This window comes from Schistocerca nitens, chromosome 5, assembly GCF_023898315.1.
Source record: "Schistocerca nitens isolate TAMUIC-IGC-003100 chromosome 5, iqSchNite1.1, whole genome shotgun sequence".
In the NCBI taxonomy this organism is placed as follows: Eukaryota; Metazoa; Arthropoda; class Insecta; order Orthoptera; family Acrididae; genus Schistocerca; species Schistocerca nitens.
This window is the reverse complement of record NC_064618.1, coordinates 388,112,417-388,136,033: the sequence shown is the minus strand read 5'-3', so window position 1 is coordinate 388,136,033 and position 23,617 is coordinate 388,112,417.

Genomic DNA, 23,617 nt, shown 5'->3' with positions numbered 1-23,617 from the left:
AGGAATGACTATCACGACAGACGTAAAAATAATGAGCACAATTTTCAACGTACATTTAATAACAGTCGATCTTACGAACAGCGAAATCATCCACAGGAACATATTCTCATGAATGAACCAGACAGTAGGTATCATCCAGAGCGTAATACGTCTGGAAGAAATAACAGAACAGTTCAAATACTCGAAATGCCACAGAATCCTCCTGATAATAATAATACGTCAGATAGAATTTGACTAGATACTGTACAGGTCGCATCTTCCAGTAACAAGCACTACTTGAGACACGCTGAATGTTGTTCACGAAAATGTTATTACTTTTGACGATATCAGAGACACTCTTTTGCAGGAAAGACCAATTGTTCAGAAAACCATTTCACATCCTGTCATCGAAATTAAAATTGGTTCATCGAAATTTTCAGCAGTAATCGATTCTGGATCACCTATGTCAGTCATAAATGAGGAAACTTTCAACGAGTGTAACAAAGAGAATGCCTATCCTACGTTACCATTAGGTAAAACGAAAGTAAAAGGAGCAGTATCGAGTAAAGGAGTAGATGTAAAATTACAGACACATTTATCATTTTGTATTGCAGGTCACACATTTCACTCAAATTTTTGGATTGTTCCTTTATTGACAACAGACGTTATTTTACGTACGAATTTTCTGGTACAACACCACGCAATTATTGACTCAAAATTCCTATTTAATGTTGAAGGATGAAAATGTACAATTGGCTTTAGAATTTCAGCACTCATTATCTGCAGAAGAACAAACAATTAATCGTACAGAGTTCATTTCCGTATCACGTAAAATAGACTGTAATTCCACATTGTTCACAGATACGTACGTACATAACTATAATACTCCAGACGAAGCTGACTACGACGTTATGCAGATGATTTCTGATAAAGTTAAACAAAGCAGTGCAAATGCAGACGACGAACGCACGCAACTACACAAAATTCTTTTACAGCAAGCTCCAGTTTTCGACAACATTCCTGGTACTATGTCCGGTTTTATGTATGAATTTCAAGTCAAACAGCATGACACATTTAAAGCAAAGCATTATCCCATTCCATATATCCATGGAGAACAAGTTAAGAGAGAATTGCAAGCTATGCTTGACCAGGGAATTATTGAACCGGCAGTTAGTCCGTACATAAACCCGCTCCATATTGTTAAGAAAAAAGATGGTTCACTTCGCCTCGTACTTGATTCGTGTCACATCAATGACATTATTATTAATGAAACAGATCGCCCACAGTCACTAGAAGAACTACTACAGAAATTTCACGGTACTGCTATTTATTCTACATTAGATCTGAAATCGGGATTTGGGCAAATTCAGCTTCATCCTAACTGCAGAAAGTACACAGCTTTTCTCTGTTTTGGTGACTGTTATCAATTTTGTAAATTACCGTTCGGCTTAACAATTTCCTCAGCAGCTTTTATTCGCGGTTTGAACACAATACTTCCGTCTGAACTTAAAGACAGAATCACAACGTACGTAGACGACATTCTTATTGCAGAAGCTAACTGGTCTGAACACAATCTGATTCTTGAACGACTGTTGCAAACTTTTCGTGCACAAGGACTTACAGTTAATCTCAGTAAATCGCACTTTGGTAAAACTTCTATAAAATTTCTTCCACATGTAATTTCAGCAGAAAGCATTACGCCTGACCCGGAAAAACTTCAAGCTTTACGTAACATTACTGTTCCTACGACGAAAAAACAACTACGCAGCTTTTTGGGTTTAATTAACTTTTTTCGTAAATTTATTCATTACTCTGCTTTAGACACCCCTAGATTATGTCAACTGACAGGTAAAAACACTGTTTGGTCCTGGGATAAGCAAGCACATTCTGAATTTATGAACCTGAAACATGCTTTGTTGAATGCACCACTTTTATCGCACCCAGATCTTACCAGAAACTTTTCCATTGCCACCGACAGTTCTAACACCGCTTTAGGCGTACATATTTTTCAGGAAATTGAAGAAGATGGCTGTACTGTAAATTAAAAACATAGCATTTGCAAGTCGCATTCTATCACCTGCTGAGCGAAATTATTCTGTTACAGAACTTGAAACACTATGTGTTGTTTGGGCTTTCACGAGATTTAGGCATTTTCTTTATGGAAGACACACCACCGTTTACACAGACCATAGAGCAATACAGATTCTACATTCGGCTAAATTTACTCACTACAGATTAAGCAGATGGAAACTTTATTTACAGGAATTTAATTTTTCAATTGTTCACATTCCCAGCACACAAAATGTTGTAGCAGACGGATTATCTCGTTCTCTTAGCAACAATCAGCAAGACATCGCAATCAACTTCTGCAAAGCAAATTTCAGCGTCATGTACATTCAACAAGTTGCATTTGAAAATTTCATTTCGTCGTCATTACAGGACATAGCACAAGAGCAAAGTAAAGACAACGTGTGGAAAGAGATCAAACACCTTTGGCAAGATAGGAAAAATGATACCATTAGAAACCATTACACTGTAAGCAATGACATTCTGTTTCGCCGCTCTCATCCTGACAGCAACAATTGGTTATTATGCATTCATGACGAACTTGTTAACAAATTAATCTGGTATACTCATTTAAGTTACGCACATTACGGAGCTAGAAAATGTTTTCTTATACTGAGACAGAACTGTTATTTTGCCAACATGGAGAAACGTATACGACGATTTTTAGCGTCATGTAAAATCTGCCAGAAAGCTATATCAGGTACGACTTCACATATTCCTCCATTATATCCCATTGTACCAGTTAAATTGAGACATATGGCCGCTGTAGACATTTTTGGTCCGATTCCCAGAACTAATAGAGGTTTTTGCTACATCTTTGTCGCTGTTGAACTCACTTCAAAATTTGTTACCTTCACTCCGTTACGTAAAGCTACTGCTAAAACTGTTTCGAAAGCATTTGTAAAACATTTTCTATTTCATGTAGGCATGTGTTGAAAGTAATTTCCGACAAGTTATCACAGTTTCGATCTGCTAAATGGACACGTATGTTACGAGCTAGAAACATTTCTCCGATATATATATCCAGGTACCATGCTTCTTCGAACACTTGTGAACGATTAATGAAAGAAATTAGTAAACTGTGTAGAATTTACTGCCATAAAAACATATTGATTGGGACACACACATACTCTCATTCCAAGGTGTAATTAATTCCATACCGAATGAATCTACTATGCTATCTCCGTCTGTTATACTGAAAAATGTTGAACCACCTAACAAAATTAAAGAATTAGTAACATTTACTACATCTCGTCGACTACGACACCATGAAATAATTGACATTGCGCTGAACAACATCAAACGTGCCGCAGAGCGCCGGAGAAGACAACAAAAACAGGTTTGTATACGCCGTGACTTTCACGTTGGACAGAAGATATTAGTACGTACACACTATTTATCCAACAAAATAAAAGGTAGGTGCAGTAAATTTGAACTTCTATACGCAGGTGCATAACGGATTCGCAGCATTCCTCACCGCAATGTTGTACACGTGGAAACTTTGAGAACCAGAAAATCGAAAGGAAACCACCACATATCTAATATTAAACCTTTTATTGAATGAAGATACTTTATGATTTAACATGCTGTAGTGCCATTTCCTACTTTTTTATGACCACATATGCAATTATGTTCACATGAACACTTACTGATGATTATTGTATTTTTTTTCTTGGCAAGTTCCCGGCAAGGTGAGGTTAGCAGGTCGCTTTTCTTGTCGTTACACATCAGACCATGCATATTTTTCCAGATGAACTTACACATTTTATGACCACTTATGCAATTATATTTATGTGACTACTTGCTGATGATTGTCGTATTTTTCTTGGCAAGTGCCCGGCAAGGTAAGGTTAGCAGGTCGCTCTTCTTGTCGTTACACATCAGACCGTGCACATTTTTCCAGATAAACTTACGTATCTTATGAATAATTATGCAATTCTATCTAGTGACATATTAATTTTATTAAATTCTCTCTCCATTAAAGTCTGCAATTCTCGCCTCTATTAACTACACAACTTACAAGCTGAACACCAAGAAGGTCACATTCCTTGTCGTTATATATCAGACCGTACATATTTTCCATTTTTTCATGTATGTATGATTGTTTTCCTGTTTTGTTTGTATGCACTATGAATTAGTTAAGCTATAGCAAACACCAGTTGACTTTGACATTTTTGCCTTACGATATCTCAACATCGTGACTGTTTCTACGTTTTTTGGTGCTGCATTATGATATTCTGTGTACATTTTTGCATCTAAACACTGTCACATAATAATACGTTTTCTGTCATGCTATGCTGTATGCTTAATTATATCACTATAAACCAGTTTTTATCTAATGGGTATATGAATTTAATGCAAGACATTAATCTTTGTTCATCATTTTCGGAAAGAAATAACGTGTAAACGAAATAAATTAAACAGAAATGGGAATTTCACCTACGGAATAAACTGAAGAAGATGCAAAAACCTTATGAGGAAGAGTAAATGGATCAGAATTAACAAGCAATAACAAGAATACACTATACACATCGTAGAATAGCAGCCTTAACTAATTTTTGCTTTCAGAATACGAAGCGATTGATGCAGGCTGCAAGACAGAACTTCAAATCTTAGTTTTAGTGAGGAATTATGCTAGAAATAAGGAATAGTTATGTAATGAATAATGAAGTGATTTTTTTTTGCAGATGATAATGAATGGTGATGAATAATGATGAAGAATATGCAGCTATGAATAATGAAGTTATGATAATGAAGTGATGGATAATAAAGTTTTTTCTTTACAGATGAGGATGATGTTGAAGTTTCTGTATTTATGCTCTGTAGTTATTGAAGTATTTGTTGCAGTTCGTTTTGACAGTATGTGTTTTATTGCATAATATTATGACTGAAGGTTTTGGAAAGGACAGCTAGAGAACACATTTTATACACATTTCACTACATGTTAATTCGAAGTTCACTACTTTTCAGCATAAAATGCGTTTCTTCCTTCAGTCTAATAATCCATTTTTGTATATTTTGCAGGATAAATTATTCATAAAATTAATGTACTATAAGCAGTTGTTCTTTAAACCCATGTCATTTATGAATGTGATTACATATACTCTACTTGTTTCATAATCTTGATACAGCTGACTCATGACGAATGACGTTACACATCTTCATTTGCAGCAATAACTCAAAAGCAAATATTGTTATTAATTATCGAACCCAACGCAATGCATTGCTAGCACAAAAAAATGCTTTGTAACTGGCAAATGAATGCCACTGATTAATGTAATAAGATGAGCAATGAGGACAATGTTTACTATAATTAGATTAATTATGCCATTTATTAACTCATTTACAATGATGACTTCTGATGGTTTGTAATTAGGCAATGAGTGCCAATGTTCTCTGTAAATGACTTCTAATGGTTTGTAACTAGGCAATGAATGCCAATGTTCTCTGTAAATGATTTCTGATGGTTTGTAATTAGGCAATGAGTGCCAATGTTCTCTGTAAATGACTTCTGATGGTTTGTAATTAGGCAATGAGTGCCAATGTTCTCTGTAAATGACTTCTGAGGGTTTGTAATTAGGCAATGAGTGCCAATGTTCTCTGTAAATGACTTCTGATGGTTTGTAATTAGGCAATAAGAGCCAATGTTCTCTGTAAATGACTTCTGATGGTTTGCAATTAGGCAATGAATGCCAATGTTCTATGTAAATGACTTCTGATGGTTTGTAATTAGGCAATGAGTGCCAATGTTCTCTGTAAATGACTTCTGATGGTTTGTAATTAGGCAATGGGTGCCAATGTTCTCTGTAAAGTTACTCATGAACATTATTCTGTAATACTACGTACATGGTACAGAAATGTTCAATGACTGGGCAATGAGTGTCACCCATTACTAGTGTAATTCTCAATGAAGACTAGTATGTGACTTAATGTCCTTCACCTTCTAACCTAATTACCTGGAATTACTGCAATATCGGTTTGTCCTGTATATCCTCATGATCACGGAGCACTATATTTGGTTTTTGCAATAATTCTACGTTGTTGTAACAGACAAGGACGTGGTGTTGACACGACATGCTGTCCACCACCATGAGCAATGAAGATGATATTATGCTCCCACTGTTTGGTGTACCTAATGTACTACCAAAAGGATAACATGGAATATTACTACGGCATTTCAGTGTCTTGGCTACGCTGATTAATACTTCTGGGAAAAGAACTTTAGATTGCCTCACTTGGTGTTGTGCTTCTGTAGAAAGGTATGGACTTTCAGTGCAGCTGTGTGCAACCTAGAGTGCTACAATCATGACGCAATCCTTCCCTTTCCTATCCTAATTCTTGTAACATATTAAAAATCATTTTGTTATCATGATTTGTATTTATGGCCTATACATTTTGTGATTTTGCAAATATGTTCTGAACTAGAGTGCATGTGCACTTTTATCATTTTGTTAGCATGATTTCTACTCATCGCATATACATTTTTTGTGATTTGCTGATATGTTCTGTACTCATTGTATATATATTTTTTCATTACCTGATATGTTCTGTACTCAGTGCATGTGCACTATATTTACTTCGTGTTCTACACCTATATATCTGTATATTCTGTAATTGTAAAGTTAATTAGTTAAGAAAAAATTTGTTGCACATGGCAAGTCCAAATGACTCACCATCGCTGCCAAATTTTTGCCCCCCCCCCCCCCCCCCCCAGTGGAGGGTTATGAAACGCGTACGTTTCATATGTATTCATTACCAGCGATGGCGAGGCATGACAGAATCTCTGACCAGAGAGTTATTTATCGTGGCTAGTCTGCGCTTGACCGCGCGTGTGTGCAGTTGCGAGTTGTACTCGATCTGCAGTAGAAGTCGGATACAGTAGTGTGTGGCGAGTGGGCAGAGAGAGTAATCTGTTGGAGAGTAGTAGCAGTCTGGTGTAGTAGTCGGTGCTAGTCTACGGGAGTCGGCATGCGTCGACGGCGTGCTGTTCTTCCGAATCTGGTCAGGATTGTGGTGGATGATGTGTAATATTGTAGAAGGTAATGAAGCAGCATTGCGCTCAGCTAATAACGCATGTTAATTGTAATTAATTTGTTAAAAAAATGCCCCAATAATAAGTTTTCTATAAAGTAACTTTTTTAAAGAAAAAGATTCATTTCAAGTTAAAGAATATTTCCTATGCATTCCCTCCAAGAATCAAAATTAAATACAGGTAAGGATTGCACGGAGCTGTGCCGAAAAATAAGAGCAGATATGGATGCATTTTTACTGAGGCAAGAATTTTGGTTTTTCTATTCAGGCTTAATTATTTCACAGGGCTGAAGGTCAGCGCAGCTGCCATTATAAAATTTATCAGGTTTAATTATTTCTGTTGAGATGTTACATACGGTTCATGGTTCATTATTGAATTAATATTGTTGTTGGTTTATGGTCAATTATCATTCCTTAATTTTTGTGGGGAGTTTAAGCTTGGCTCACATTTTGATTGTCTTATTCTCACGGGGAGGTTACACGATGTATAATTGGTTTGTTTTGTAAATATTATTTGTATTTTTACGCTGGGTATTGCCTAGGGAAAACTGTGCTAATGAACGATTACGTCGATAGGTCGTGTGGAGAACAAAAGTGTTACGATCTCTGGTAGTATTAACTCTGCCACGTGGAGCGCGGGCAGGAGAGAGTCTGGCTGGAGTAGGGCGGTGGAGCAGGTGTGTTGTTTGACGTCCCGCGAGTTGCCACGCTTTCGGGGTTTGGCAACATGTAATTGCGCTCGACTTGCTATGATAGTTTCTGACACGGTGTCGCGGACGGGAAGCATTAGCAGGCGCACATCAAGAGCCCGTTTCGCCTGGTGACCGTGTCGAGAAGAAGGCGCGCCAACATCCAGCTTCTGCAACAGCGACGGCAGACAATGAGTGATGTCGCCACCACCCCGATCGATGACTGCAAACCTTCAATCAACCAACAAGGAAGACTAAAAGCACGTAAAGTTTTAGAACTGTATGGCAGACCTCAGCTTTTCAAACTGTTGCATCAAAAAAAAAAAAAATACAGGAACTTAGCATGAACCTTTGTTGCTCATTCTCCCAATTGCATTACAAAGCAGGGTCCCTTCCTTTCCTGGAATGTACCCGAGTGTTGCTGAAATTCATACGCCAGCATTAAAGTAATATCATTCCATTTCACTGCTTTAATTTCAAAGTTCAGTTAAAGTATTCATCGCTGGCTATAATATTTAGATTACACAAGCAGAAATTAAGAGTGCGAGTTTTGTTACCACATTTTAGCTTACCTGTGACTGCAGCTCGGCTTGGTACTAAATTTTACTATTGTTAATTGTTCAGAATCATTTAATTCAAGTTCAAAGCTAAATCTCTTATTTCTAAATTGCGTAGATTCAAGTAGCTTTTGAAATGATTGTTAAGGTAGCCCAAGACTAACCTTACTTTATTGAATTTCGTAGTGCTTCAGAAACAAAGTTCACTCTTAATTTCAGTCACTAAATTAATTTTCAATTTTCCAGTTTTATTAATTCTTTTGCTAAATTAAGTCAGAGTGTAGCGAAATTTATTACTTCTGACAAACATTCGTTTTTCACACAACAGTGTCAACCTTCAGTTGCCAAGCTTTTAGTGCTAATTATATGTGCATTAATCTTTCATTTTCAGTTATTATAGTAGTTGTCGATATGACTGGCGACCGTAATTTTCCCCAATCTCAAATATCTAATTAACGCCAATTAATTGTTAGCGTAACGACCGCACATTTACTTTCTTTATTAATTTTACCCTTTTCTCAAAATTAAGTTCCACCAATTTCATTTGAAATTTTCCTTTCATTTAGGTGTAGACCTTTCCTCCCTCTTTACCGAAAAATTAACTTCGGTGACGATTGGTTTTTCCAAATTTCCATTAGGTGCTAGCGGTTTAATTTTTCACTGTCATTAAGGTCGATAAGTGAGGGGGAGGTTACACGTGGCGTCCTGGTGACGGGACAATCTTCGGATTTGAGGTTGTTCCCGACACGAATTTTGCATTGTGAAAATCTCGTTATAAAGTACTGGTTACGAACAGGTCGCTACGTCAGCAAGAATAAGTAGTGGGAGGAACCATAATTACATTTGAGATTTGTCATTTATATTGAAAGTTTGTAAAATGAGTGAAGGCAACATTTACCAGAATTTTGTAGACTTGGGTACGGAACAATCGGTCGAACAGTGGGAAACGCGTACCGTGGAACCCTTTGTTCAGGGGCAGGCGGCTAGCATGAAAGACACGACCGCGGAAACGTAACAAAGAGCACAAATGGAATTCCAAACTTTAGAGAATGTTTCGGAATCGGAAGTGAAAATCAAATCTGAACCCCTTGATGACGAATACGGGGGGACAATTAAAGAGGAAGCCGCTACAGAAGTAAAACCGGGAGTTTCCGGGAATTTAACTGATATATTGAATGTTTTGATTAAGAAATCAAGAGTCAATCGGCAGAAATTAAAGCTCAGTCTGTCAAGCAAGAAGCTCAGTCTAAAAAATTTGACAGGAAGCTAGACAATCAGAACAAAGCTATTAATGTTGTTAACAACAATGTTGGAGTTATTAACACGAAAGTTGATAAAATCAAAGAAGATATTGTTGTAATTAATACCGAAATCGGTAATCTTAAACAGGAAGTGACAGGCGTTCAGGCGGAAATTGCGAGCATAAATACCCGTTTTGATTCCGAAATTAGCAGAATCGAGAAAAGTGTAGGAGAAGCAGTTGCTCCGATCATCGAGAATAAGGTGACGGAACAAATTCAATTAGTGAAAAAAGAGGATCAACCAAAGGTGGAAACTTTAAAGGCTTTAGTGTCCGAAGTAGATACTAAAGTGAGGAAGCAGGCTAATACCTGCGATGAGAAAAAGAGGGAAGTGGAAACGCTTGCGACAAACACTTGCCAAGTAATTACGAGAGTGTCGGAATTAGAAAAGAAACTTGATGAAAAACAGAGCTATGTGCCAATCTGTGCACATAGTTCGGAATTGTTGACGAAAGGGGAGCGGTTCGACCCCTTGAAAACAGGCGGTACACACGCGACAGATTTCATTAAAAATTGTGAAAGAGTTTTACCCAGATCATGGGCTAATGAGAGAAAAATTAATGCGGTTATTGACGTGTTGACTGGTGATGCCAAGCGTTGGGGCTTAAACCTCAACATCACAAACCTGACTTTCGACGAGTTTAAAAATTAGTTTCTTGCTGAATACTGGTCAGAGCAAAAATAACAAAGTGTCTAGCGCTAACTTGTCGCATCGAGGCCTTTCGATGCGAATTCACGTCGCTCGATGAAGGAGTTTTGTGAGGGCTGGATACGCAAGTTGGAATATTTGCGTGATCGCCGCACGGAATCCGAAATAGTCTGGGAACTCTACAAGAAGCTCCCAGATGATACAAAACGCTACGTAGGAAGCAATTACAAGACAATCAATGATTTCCTGGAATGAGTTGAGGACGAGGACAATTGGCGCAATAATCGGGGCAGTGGTAGAGGCCGTGGTAACAACAACGGGTACCACAACAACCACTACGACGATAACCGTGGGAATAATGCATACCGCAACCATGGCAGCAATAACAATAATGGTTCGGACAGTAATAACGATCGGTACAATGCAAATAATAACAGGAATGACAGAAACCATTATCATACTAACGTGATACGGGCTTCGCCAGAGGGTGTGATCAGCCGCCTCAGCAGCAGCCGGGAGCGGATCTGCTGGGACGAGACAGGGAAACCATGAACCGCGCCGGTGAGGGGCCGACCGGGCGTGGAGATATTTTGGCGGCCCAATAACGGGAGAAAACCCAAGTGTCGTCGTTATGAAAATTCCGTATGGAATAATCAACGGCGGGAGAGTGTGCCAGTGTTGGGAGAAAGGAGTGCGCCCACAAGTAGTAGATCAGTTGTAGACACGGCAGTAAAAAATGCATTCACTGTCATTGAGAACAATTTAAGTAGTGTTCCAGAAATCGATTGTAAAGTGGCAGCTGTAACACCCACAGTGGAACTGGAGATTGAGTTTAAGAATGATTCGCAATTGTTGAGAGAAGATCAGATGCCGGATAACACGTCCGTCATCGAGCGAGGGGATGCAGAGAGGGATGAGGTCTGGTTAAAGCAGTTCGGTCGCTTATACGACGAACTAAGAGATTATAGGGGCCTGTACGGGAGAAGTGTTTATGGGGAGCGCGGGCAGGATTTGCCGCGTCTTGTCCCGCAGGAAGGTAGTGTTTGTGAAGTGATAAAAAGTTCTGGCCCTAACCGGCAGACTTTACCAGAAATAGTTGATGTTAATGGAGAGCACGAGCAAGATTCGTCGTGTTTCGTCCCGCAGGAGTTGGATGTTGAAGTAGTAACGAAAAGTTCTGGCTCTAACCGGCAGACCTTACCGAAAGTTGTAGTGGTAGAAGTAGCCGACCCATCCGACGCAAAACTCCAGTTTAAACATTGCGAGAGTATTAAGGAGAAGGATTACGAAAATTTTAGTGATAGCCAGACACGTTTGGTAGAAAAGCACGCAGATTACAGCGCGTATGAGGCTAGAGCTGACGTTATACGGTCGGACGATAGCAGTGTGGGTTGCGCAGATCCAGAGGAAGTAATTGCAGATACTACTGGGCACATTTCTCCAGGTAGATTGGCAGATGAGATCAATCTGACTAAAGAGGAATCAACGAAGGTGACAATTAGTGAATTGATAGAAAAGCAACACTCACTAGTTGACGAGTTACAGGAAAAGGTTTCGGTAGTGGAGGCGAAGCTACAGACTAAGCCTCAGGACAAACGTGTTACAATTAAAACTGTATGTGAACAGAGGATGAAAAAGCCGCCAGATAAGCCGGATTTAGGATCAAAGCCAGATGGTTTTTTCTGGATCGACCTGGTTATAGACGAGGATTTATTGTGGGAAAATAAAGAAACAGTCGAGGATAAGTGTAGACAGATAGTAGTGTCTGTTAATATGCACGACCTACAAGTAAACGTGTTGATTGACACCGGTGCCGAATTGAGTGCTGTATCTGGAAAAATATTTCAGTTAATGAAAGACAGACCTGGTATTGTAGTTATGCCAGTAACAGGAGTGAAAATTATCGGTGCTCCTGGGAAGGCAGTAAACCGGTCACAAAACAGATTTTTGTCAACTTCGAGTATGTGGGGCACGATTTGAACAAGAGTTTGTTGTCGTGCCAGACTTAACTACAGAAGTAATTATCGGGTTAGATTGGCTATTAAAGTACCATGCAGTGATTAACTGCGAAAGCAAAACTTTGACATGTACGTCAGAAGATTAAACAATAGTAGTTAGTTTTGACGATGCAGGAGACAGTGTGCATAGGCAATACCAGCCTATACACATTGTTAACTGGCTGGATGCCATTGACGAAGGCATGAATTTGAACTACTGTAACGTGAGGAAATCCTGTTAGATGACAGAAGTAAAAGTTTAGTGGAAGAGATAATCAAATTCCCTCCACGGGTTGACATTAGTATTGGTGTGAAAAAAAAAATCGTTTGCGAGAAATAATGAAGCTAAAAGCCGATGCTCGCATACGTCGTCATGATGTTAAAGCGCCTTTTGCTAAGTTTGTAATCGGAGACTTCAGTACTTGTAAAAGCTCATGAGAAATCGAGCGAGATAGACCATGAAATCTCTAAATTTAAGTTAGTTTATAATGGACCGTATAAAGTCATTGGTATACCTCACACAAATGCTTATTGCTTAGAGTATCCAAGCTCTGGAAAACTATTAGGTATACGTAACATTGTAGACTTGAAATTGTACCAACCTAGTATTTATTAATTCCACAGAATGGGTAATTTGTACAGTATGTAAATATAGAGTGTAATGTTTAACTATTTGCTAGATTGCCATGCTTTTGCCAGACCAAAGGACATTAAAGAAGTTGTAATTAATAAGTAATTAACTTTGACTAAATGATTTAAGAGTAACTGATTATTAATCAATTGAAAAATCCAAGCTGCTAGTTTAAGTTTTCAGCTGAGTCACAGTAGATTAAGGAATGTAAATATAATTTTGTAACTAGCTGTAAGATTTCATGAATGTGTGTTTTACTAGTCATTGCCGATGTACTTAGACGCTGTTTTAAGTTTCAGCCTAGTACATGCGTTTGATGATGGACAGTGTTGAGTTATCCACTGTGGTAGTATTAATGGACCCCTTGAGATTACTCGGGAGTGAGTTTTTTCGAAAGAATCCAGTGAAACGAACGTTGTGGAAATGCCGTTACACAGGCGATTGAGACCAAGCGTGCCGCACAGGCGGGCGCAACAATACTGGAGAGGCGGAGCCGCTGTCGGCTCTTGTGCCGCTGTCGGTATTCTTTATACTTGCGAGAACGGAAGGCAGAGTTGTTTTTCTTGCCTAACAGCTGATGTAAAAGAATTCTGCTGTCAATATTTATGTTTTTTTTTTCGATCTGCTGTATATTATTTTCTTGTTCAGCGTTAAGTGGACTCTCATGACAAGAATATTAATTATGAAAAGGTTGTATAAAATGTGTATTCTATGCAATTAATTATTAATTTGCGTATTTTGATCCACCTGTTTTTATGACCATGTACTCTGATTAATTTTGTAAATAGTATTCCATTTCTTGATACTTTTAGGAATTTTGCTGATATTGGAATAGATAAACCATTTCCTATGTTTTCTATGAATTTTAATAAATTACCAACCCGTTTTTCTTTTGTCTAAGATGACACAGTGGAATAAGGTTAGGAGTGTCTCCACTCAATTATTATGGTCAAAAAATTGGTTTATGGTTAATTAGACTAATGCTAAATTTTCTTGATGTTTTGAGCATATGCATTTCCCCTGTTTCTTTTTTTTCCTTTTTGGGACATTTTCTGAGTCTGTTTAGGTTACACGAACATCCTCAGACAATGTGGGGCATGTGTAACTCTGGAAATGCGTCATTTATGTCGATGTATAATTGGTTTGTTTTGTAAATATTATTTGTATTTTTCCGCTGGGTCTTGCCTAGGGAAAACTATGCTAACGAACGATTACATCGATAGGTCGTGTGGAGAACAAAAGTGTTACGATCTCTGATAGTATTAACTCTGCCGCATGGAGCGCGGGCAGGAGTGAGTCTGGCTGGAGTAGGGCGGTGGAGCAGGTGTGTTGTGTGACGTCCCGCGAGTTGCCGCGCCTTCGAGGTTTGGCAGCATGTAATTGCGCTCGACTTGCTATGATAGTTTCTGACACGGTGTCGCGGACGGGAAGCATTAGCAGGCGCACATCAAGAGCCAGTTTCGCCTGGTGACTGTGTCGAGAAGAAGGCGCGCCAACATCCAGCTTCTGCAACAGCGACGGCCGAAAATGAGTGACTGTCGCCACCTCCCCGATCGACGACTGCAAACCTTCAATCAACCAACAAGGAAGACTAAAAGCACGTAAAGTTTTAGAACTGTATGGCAGACCACAGCTTTTCAAACTGTTGCATCAAAAAAAAAAAAAAAAATACAGGAACTTAGCATGAACCTTTGTTGCTCATTCTCCCAATTGCATTACAAAGCAGGGTCCCCTCCTTTCCTGGAATGAACCCGAGTGTTGCTGAAATTCATACGCCAGCATTAAAGTAATATCATTCCATTTCACTGCTTTAATTTCAAAGTTCAGTTAAAGTATTCATCGCTGGCTATAATATTTAGATTACACAAGCAGAAATTAAGAGTGCGAGTTTTGTTACCACATTTTAGCTTACCTGTGACTGCAGCTCGGCTTGGTACTAAATTTTACTATTGTTAATTGTTCAGAATCATTTAATTCAAGTTCAAAGCTAAATCTCTTATTTCTAAATTGCGTAGATTCAAGTAGCTTTTGAAATGATTGTTAAGGTAGCCCAAGACTAACCTTACTTTATTGAATTTCGTAGTGCTTCAGAAACAAAGTTCACTCTTAATTTCAGTCACTAAATTAATTTTCAATTTTCCGGTTTTATTAATTCTTTTGCTAAATTAAGTCAGAGTGTAGCGAAATTTATTACTTCTGACAAACATTCAGTTTTCACACAACAGTGTCAACCTTCAGTTGCCAAGCTTTTAGTGCTAATTATATGTGCATTAATCTTTTATTTTCAGTTATAATAGTAGTTGTCCATAGGACTGGCGACAGTAATTTTCCCCAAATCTCAAATATCTAATTAACGCCAATTAATTGTTAACGTAACGACCGCACATTTATTTTCTTTATTAATTTTACCCTTTTCTCAAAATTAAGTTCCACCAATTTCATTTGCAATTTTCCTTTCATTTAGATGTAGACCTTTCCTCCCTCTTTACCGTCAAATTAATTTCGGTGACAATTGCTTTTCCCAAATTTACATTAGGTGCACGCGGTTTAATTTTCACTGTCATTAAGGTCGATAAGTTGTGGGGAAGTTACAACCACCCATGACTTTTCAAGGCTAACACTAAATATCTATGAACTTGTGTGGCATAGTGGTCATTTTTTTAATGGGCCACCTTGTCGAAATCAGGATAATTTTCAGAGAAGAAAATTAGGTATCTGAATATCATAACTTTTAAGTAACTTAAAGGTCTTAAGCAGCATATGCCAAGCAAGTTCTCAAGAGGCTCCAATGTTATCTGTTGAATATTTAACTGGCGTTAATACTGTCATCCAAAGAGAGTTCAGGAAGCTGTGAGCTACCGTGCCATCCAGTCCGCCTGATTGCAGATCCAGTTCAATAATGAAATCTAGCATCCACTACAGAAGTCACCATAGCAGCCAGCATTGATGGATATTTCAGAGGTCTACCAATACGGCACGGTCCAGGACAGAAGCTGACCTAAAAACTCGATCTAATGCCACTTACTGGCCGCTTGAGTGTAGCACCATTACAGCACGGTCCTACATAGAGGACTTTGTGCTGTGTCAAAACGCACAGGTTACGTTCGCCCTTACTAGTGCTGAGCATCCTACCCGATAACTTAATAATAACACCTGGTGGTTACTAAAATATACGTGTAAGATGTATTAAGAACAAAAATATGTTGTAGATGAGCCTCGAACGTCGACGAAAAAACAGGTGGTGACCGCGCGCGACGTCAGCATTGCAACAACTCGCCATCGCTGGGTCCAGAGATGCTGCCTGAGCGACTCGCAGCAGCTGGCCGCTGTTGTAGAGAACCGATAGCAGCAACGAATTATTAATTGTCAAACGTTGGTTGGCGCTGCGTGTTTGTTCGTTTTAAATGGTTCCTATGATGTGACATAAGGAGTTAGTTAGTTCCCATGTAGACCTCTCACCGAGTAAGTGGATATATCGGTGTGCGTCTAGGTCTGATAGTAGAGCTACCCACTGCGTGGTGTTGTGAGGCACCGCAGATGGCGGTTAAGACTTGGCGAGGGAAAGGAGTTTTGATTAGTAGTACCAGTATTTTAATTTGGGTACACTTCGCGGAGGCAGCGTGGCTATTTAGTCTGTTAGGCCGCTGCTGTGACGGTTGTTTCCTCCCAAAGCTGAGCAACGGAATACACAGAAATTCTGTGGGATTTTCTGAACAGTCACGGGTGATACATCGGTTTTGGCGAATTTAAGTGCATGAGCTATCAATTGATTGTCATATTGTGGGCAGTTTCGGTCGTAAAGTTTGCAGTGGTAAATCCGGCATGAGCCTGGTTAGAGAGAGAAGTAGATTTGTAGGTGCTGAGTTTTTGGGAATCGATGGAACCGATGTCCTGTCGGTGTTGTACGATTAGTGGTCGCTGCTCACCCAGAGGTAATTGGGTTGTTAGCCGTTTTGTTGAAGTGGTTTGGTAGTGGTTGGAGTGTGTGTGTGTGTGTGTGTGTCGAGAAGGGAAAGCCTCGAACACATGTTCGTAGTTGTTGTTTAAATACCACTATCTCATAGCGGACCGAGAATTGGTTCGAATAAATTCCGACTGTTTCACTATATTGTGATAGAGTGCACCAGTAGTTGAGTGGATAAGTGACGAGAAAATAAAGGAACCACTTTACAAGCAGCTCGCAGCTAAACAAAAACTTGATTAGCCAAAGTGACGAGTGGCCGAATTCAAATAGGGAACTTAGCGGGTCGCGTATTATCAACGCCTGAAGAGGTTCAGAATTGTTTTAAATTGTCACTTAAAGTTAGATTTAAAGTGGCGGTGGCACTTAGTTTTTTTTTCTTTTTTTTTTTTTTTTTTTTTTTTTTGTTACTGAATTTTCGTGTTGTGGGACGTAATCTTTGATGACACTCGCTTGAAATTGTATTGAAATACCTAGAGAAAATAAATTCAAGTTTTCTTGGGTTAACATAAACTTTACGTGTATTTAATTAGTATCTGGTGGGTGTATATATATTTTACTGGAAAAGAAAAGGGTGAATTCCAGAGAACTTAATACCGCGTTGCAAGACACAAGTATACGCTGGTATTTGTAAGTTTGCCTAATGAAAAGTTCATTGATTGAGTGGAACCACGATAAACCTACAGAAGGTAGATATTATAAAAAGTTAAAACGATTTCATTGATGGAAAGAGTGTCTAATTAAATGCAACTAGAACTGAAGTTCTCGTAATTTATTACGGAAAGGTCAACGATTACACCAAGGACAAAGATTATTAAATCTGTGAAGTACGTGACGTCGTATTATTTACATAGCAACGCGGGGCTAAGTGGAAAGAGATTTAGTGGTAGCATAAACTATTTCAATTCTTATCGATACTGGTGGAAGCGTCTTAATACAAACTGGTCATAACACGACGGTATATGGAATAAGAATTTTGTGAGTAATTAAAAAGTTACTAGTCTTTTCCAGAGATAATGTACTGCGTTGCGAGAACTTCGTTGTGCGGGAGAACAATTGCAAGCTAGTTGGGGCATTTATCTCAACATAATATAAACAGGTACTGTATTTATAGAGATTTGATGCTTGGATTCGACCAGTAGCTTAGATAACGAGAGTTGTTATCTAAGTCGGCCTATCTCGTAATTACTGCTTAATATTGGTGATCATTATCACTAGAATGTTTGGATGTGTCTATTCGTAGTGTAATCGTGTCATAGTTCGATCTCGACGTTGTGTAAAGTAAGGGTGTCTTTCATTATTCGATATTTGAGCTGGCTGCATAGTCAGTGGTTGTGGTTGCCGCAGTAATAATTATACTAAGGGGGATCTGTCTTCAATTTGTTCCCTGAGAGTGCGATTACGGTACGAGCTTGACTTAGAGTAGTCCCCAAGCGCTCCACTACGACTGGAATCTTCTAAAATCAGATAGCGATCCGCAGTCATAACATCGACTTTGAAATTAAAAACTGTACCTAATTAAAGCTGTAGTGGTTGATTGGTTCGCCCAAGTATTTTTGCGCGGCAGATAGCCATACATTAACGGCATAGCGACGTTGGTACAGTACGATCCATTGTCGTAAGTTCGATCTTGGGTACCGCCAGTCGGCGTGTTACAACTTTTGCACGAGCTATGGCCACTTGCCGGCTATCCACCCTCGACCACTCCGGCGCGATCTTCTGTGTGACTTCTTACCTCATTTCCCTGCACACCACTTAAACTTTAATTCTGTACCAAATAACATGCTCTCTTCAGCTTAATACACGTATATGGTAAGTCATGCATCGCAGATAATTTAGGAAGTCAGCCTTAGCTTACAAAGGGCACCCAGAGGCGTTAGCGCATGCCCTCCTGGCAACTGCTGTAGGACAGCTTCACGCCTACCTCCTGTGCATACAATGGACCCTCTTGAATGGAAGCGAACATAAGTGAGAACCTTATCAAACCCCCTTGTGTTAGGTTCTCTGTTTCAGCTTCATGTACAGACTCAGTGAGGAACCTTAATTAACGATGGCTATTCAGAAAGTAAGGTCCGATCGACTGCGAAATGGAAACCCCAGTGAAAATCCGATGAAGCTTTGCATAGATGTGTTCGAAAGTGTCTCTACTATTCCCGTCGATCGCACCGCGTCGCTCTTTTCAGTTCTGAACGCACAGTGAACACGTAAAGACCCATAGAAGATAGTGTCTGTCGCCAAAGCTGACCGCCTGTAAGAGATTTCACCAGATGTCATGCAGCCTACACAACGTAACTGTCACACATTTCCTTCTTCATGACAATTCTCGGCCGCACACTGCAGAGGGAAAGAGGACGCTCCTGCAGCGTTTTCGATGTGAACTGTTTCATCACCTACCATTCAGCCTGGAATTCACTTCGTCCAAGTTATGTCTCTGATTGTATGAATCGTTAACTATGCAGACAACATTTTGGCACAGTCAACAAGCTGCAGATCAGCATAGGGAATTGGCAGAAAGAACAGTCGGCTGCCTTTTATGACGAGTGTATGGGAAAGTTGGTACAATGTTATTAAAAATGTCTCCATCGGAGCGTCGACTATGTAGAGAAGTAGCTGGAAGACGTAGCCAACTGTTGCAAATAAAACAGTTTTCATATTCACTGTTTTCATTTTGCGACTGATCGTATCTTACTTTCAGAACAGCCGTCGTATATCATCTATGGATGTTTCAAACGAGTGCTGCGGCATCGGTTTCATGGGCACTGATTGACATTGCCTATAAGTGGCCTACAATACTTATCATCCATTATTGTGCTCAAAAACTACTGCATTTTACTTGGAAAGAAAGATCTGCGTAGGTAATGTAGCAAAAGTGATAAGGAATGTAATTACTCGTAAAGACGCATAAGAATACACGCAATATGGACGGTATGTGTGGTGTCGAATTGCGTCCGTATTGTAGTCACCAGTTCAGCATTGTGTGTTAAACTGCCTGAGCACATAAGTTCGCATCAATAATACGAGGTGTGGCTAGAAAAAAACCGGACTAGTACTGGTGAAACAATAAAACGAATGCAATAAGGCTCAAAGTCGCGTGGCCTGTCACGTGACTCTCGCTCCGCCTACTGCTCGAGTTTCATCTGCCTCCTGCACTCAGTCTGCCCGTGGCGTCTGTTTTAAGTAGTTGACGTTTTGTCTGTGCGTCGGAAAATGTTGAGTGTACAGAAAGAACAGCGTGTTAACATCAAATTTTGTTTCAAACTAGGAAAATCTGCAAGTGAAACGTTTGTAATGTTACAACAAGTGTACGGCGATGATTGTTTATCGCGAACACAAGTGTTTGAGTGGTTTAAACGATTTAAAGATGGCCGCGAAGACACCAGTGATGACACTCGCACTGACAGACCATTGTCAGCAAAAACTGATGCAAAAATTGAAAAAATCGGTAAACTTGTTCGACAAGATCGCCGTTTAACAATCAGAGCAGTGTCTGAGTTAACAGGAGTTGACAAGGAAAGTGTCGAACAAGTTTACCGATTTTTTCAATGTTTGCATCAGTTTTTGCTGACAATGGTCTGCCAGTGCGAGTGTCATCACTGGTGTCTTCGCGGCCATCTTTAAATCGTTTAAACCACTCAAACACTTGTGTTCGCGATAAACAATCATCGCCGTACACTTGTTGTAACATTACAAACGTTTCACTTGCAGATTTTCCTAGTTTGAAACAAAATTTGATGTTAACACGCTGTTCTTTCTGTACACTCAACATTTTCCGACGCACAGACAAAACGTCAACTACTTAAAACAGACGCCACGGGCAGACTGAGTGCAGGAGGCAGATGAAACTCGAGCAGTAGGCGGAGCGAGAGTCACGTGACAGGTCACGCGACTTTCAGCCTCCTTGCATTCGTTTTATTGTTTCACCAGTACTAGTCCGGTTTTTTTCTAGCCACACCTCGTATACGCAGTCTTTGATCGCTCGCTATTATTTACAAGAAGGAAGAAATTATAAATGTTCGTACTGTGAATGAGGCTTTACTACGTTATCTGCCATGTACTACCTGAAACAAGTTTCAGGTAAACAAGTTTCAACCAAACATGAATGTATTCTCTATTAGATGCACGAAGGGAGTTCAATAAGTAATGCAACACATGTTTTCCTCGGACACTTTCGGTTTAAAAATGCAGAATCGTTGCGAGACTTCGTGGAATATTTCCGCTTCAGCTCCTGTAGTTTCACGAAGTTTCGATAGGTGGCGGCCCTATACCTAGCCTACATAATGGCGTCTGCAAGGTAGGTGCTTTCATTGCAGAGAATTGTCATTTAGTTTCTTTTTGCGGAAAGCCAGATCATCGCAAATATTCATAGGCGCTTGCAGAACGTCTACGGAGACCTGACAGTGAACAAAAGCGTAGTGAGTCGTTGGAAACCTGTCCGATCTCCAATTTGCCGGCCGCCTGTACACACCTGCGACTCCTGCAATGCCGGAACGTGCGGACACTCTAATTCTTGATGATCGACTTATCACAATCAGACTCCTCGCTGCACAACTAGACGTCTCTGTTGGTAGTACTGACATACTCGTCCACCTGTTAGGGTACTCAAAATTACGCACTCACTAGGTTACTCTTATCCTAAAAGAAAAAAGTAAAGAGCAACGAAGGACTATCTGTGCGGCATTGTTTGCGCGTTACGACGGTGATATTGAAAAAATTTTGTCGAACTTCGTCACAGGCGAAGGAACATGAGTTCATCAGTTCGAACCGGAAACAAAACTACAATCCACGGACTGGCACCACTCCATTTCTTCCTCTCCGAAACATTTCAAAGCTGCAACCTCAGCCGGCAAAGTCATGGCGACGGTCTTCTATGTCTCTGAAGGAATAATTCTGTGTGGTGTTGAGGAGATTAGTATTTAACGTCCCGTCGGCAATGAGATCATTAGAGGCCGAGCACAAGTTCGGACAGGTTAGAGATGGGGAAGGAAATCGTTGGTGCTCACTCAAAGGAACCATCCCGGCATTTGCCCGAAGCGATTTAGAGAAATCACGAAAAACCTAAGTCTGGATGGCCGGACGCGGGTTTGAGCCATTGTCCTTCCGAGTGCGAGACCAGTGTGCTGTTTACTGCGTCACCTCACTCAGTCCGTTAGATGTTCTACCTCACGGTGCAACAATCAGCTCTCAAGTACTACCATCAGTAAATCGAAATAATGGCGTCAGCTTGTTCGTCCCCACAAAAATACAAACGAACTTCTCTTTTTCCACGACAACACTAGGCCTCACACAAATCTACGCGTCCGAGAGGGCTCACAAAAGTTCATTGGAATGTTTTTCCTCATCCATGCTGCAGCCCCGATCTCATGCCTTCCGACTTCCATCTGTTCGGCTCAATGAAGGATGCAATCCGCGGTACGCAGTTTGTGGATGACGGAGAGGTTACTCACGTAGCAAGATGTAGGCTTCGACCTCGACCAGTGGAGTGGTACCAAGCTGGCATACAGACTCTCCCAGTCAGTTGGCGTAATGCCGTCGTATTGAACGGGGATTATGCTGAAAAAATGGGATTTAGTAGCCAAACAGTGAGGAATAATATGTTGTATTGGCATCCTGACTAAAACCAACCTCCTTCCAGGAAAAAGGTATTGCATTAGTTACTGAACGCTCCTCGTACATACAACGAGAAAGCAAAAGATGTGGCGAAAGGAAAATAGAGAGGAAAGGAAATGTGTGCAGCACAAATATATGTATTGTGATAAATTTAATACAGTAACAGACAAACTAGGATGCGATCTGTTGCTGATAGAAATAAACTATCATAAATGAGAAGCACAGTATTGTGCGTGTTCTACTGGATTAATTTATATAGTTGAAGATGTCACAGGATCGGAATAAAAGTTAGAATTGACAGTTTTAACACAGAATATATGGAGTAGTACGGAATCACAATAAAATAAATAAAAACGTGAAAGTGAAATAAGGGAATGGAACAGACAGCGTGGGAAGCACTGAGAAACTGTGAGAATTAAGTTTAGTTTAGAAGAGGGGGACATACTGAGCTGTGTCTGACCATTTGACGCTAAATCAGGACTGTGGGCCAGATGCTAACTGATTTGCAGGCCTACCAACATGTTAAGTGTTTGGCGTTCGTTTGCTAAGTGAAGGTTACAGGATTATGGCTGATAGCTGTGGCCTTCAATCAATAAATGCTCAGCAAATGTGGAGACGTACTCGTATTTCTGCAACCTCCTGCTGTGTTCATCTTCAACCAGTCTACAGATACATCTACGTTATTGCTGTGTTATACACAAGTTAGTGCCTGCCAGAGGGTCTGATAGATACTATTCTTGTGCCGGACTGACCACGAAAACCTAACACAATCAGGATAAGTAATTGTACGTACTTCAGTGAGGGCTAGCGATTGGGTTTTATGTCTACTATTGAAAATACCTTTGCCTGTGGTGTTCATGGCATAGTAGGAAATCCTTTAGTAGCAGAATTTCAGTATTTTTGCGACACTGTGTGATACCTGTCCTAGGTAGAACATTATTCATCACTTCCTGCAGACATTGGAAGGGGCAGGAGAGGGAGCATAGAGGAGGGGTATAATTTTCAATTTATGTTTGCTGTGCAAGATGTGGTCAACTAAGGCAGGACTGTAGCCACTGGTTGTTGCAATAACTTTTATTATTTCTAATTCGGCTTTGCAATCTTTGTGCCTTAGAACAAGATAATCTGTTCACTTGTTCTTCTTATCA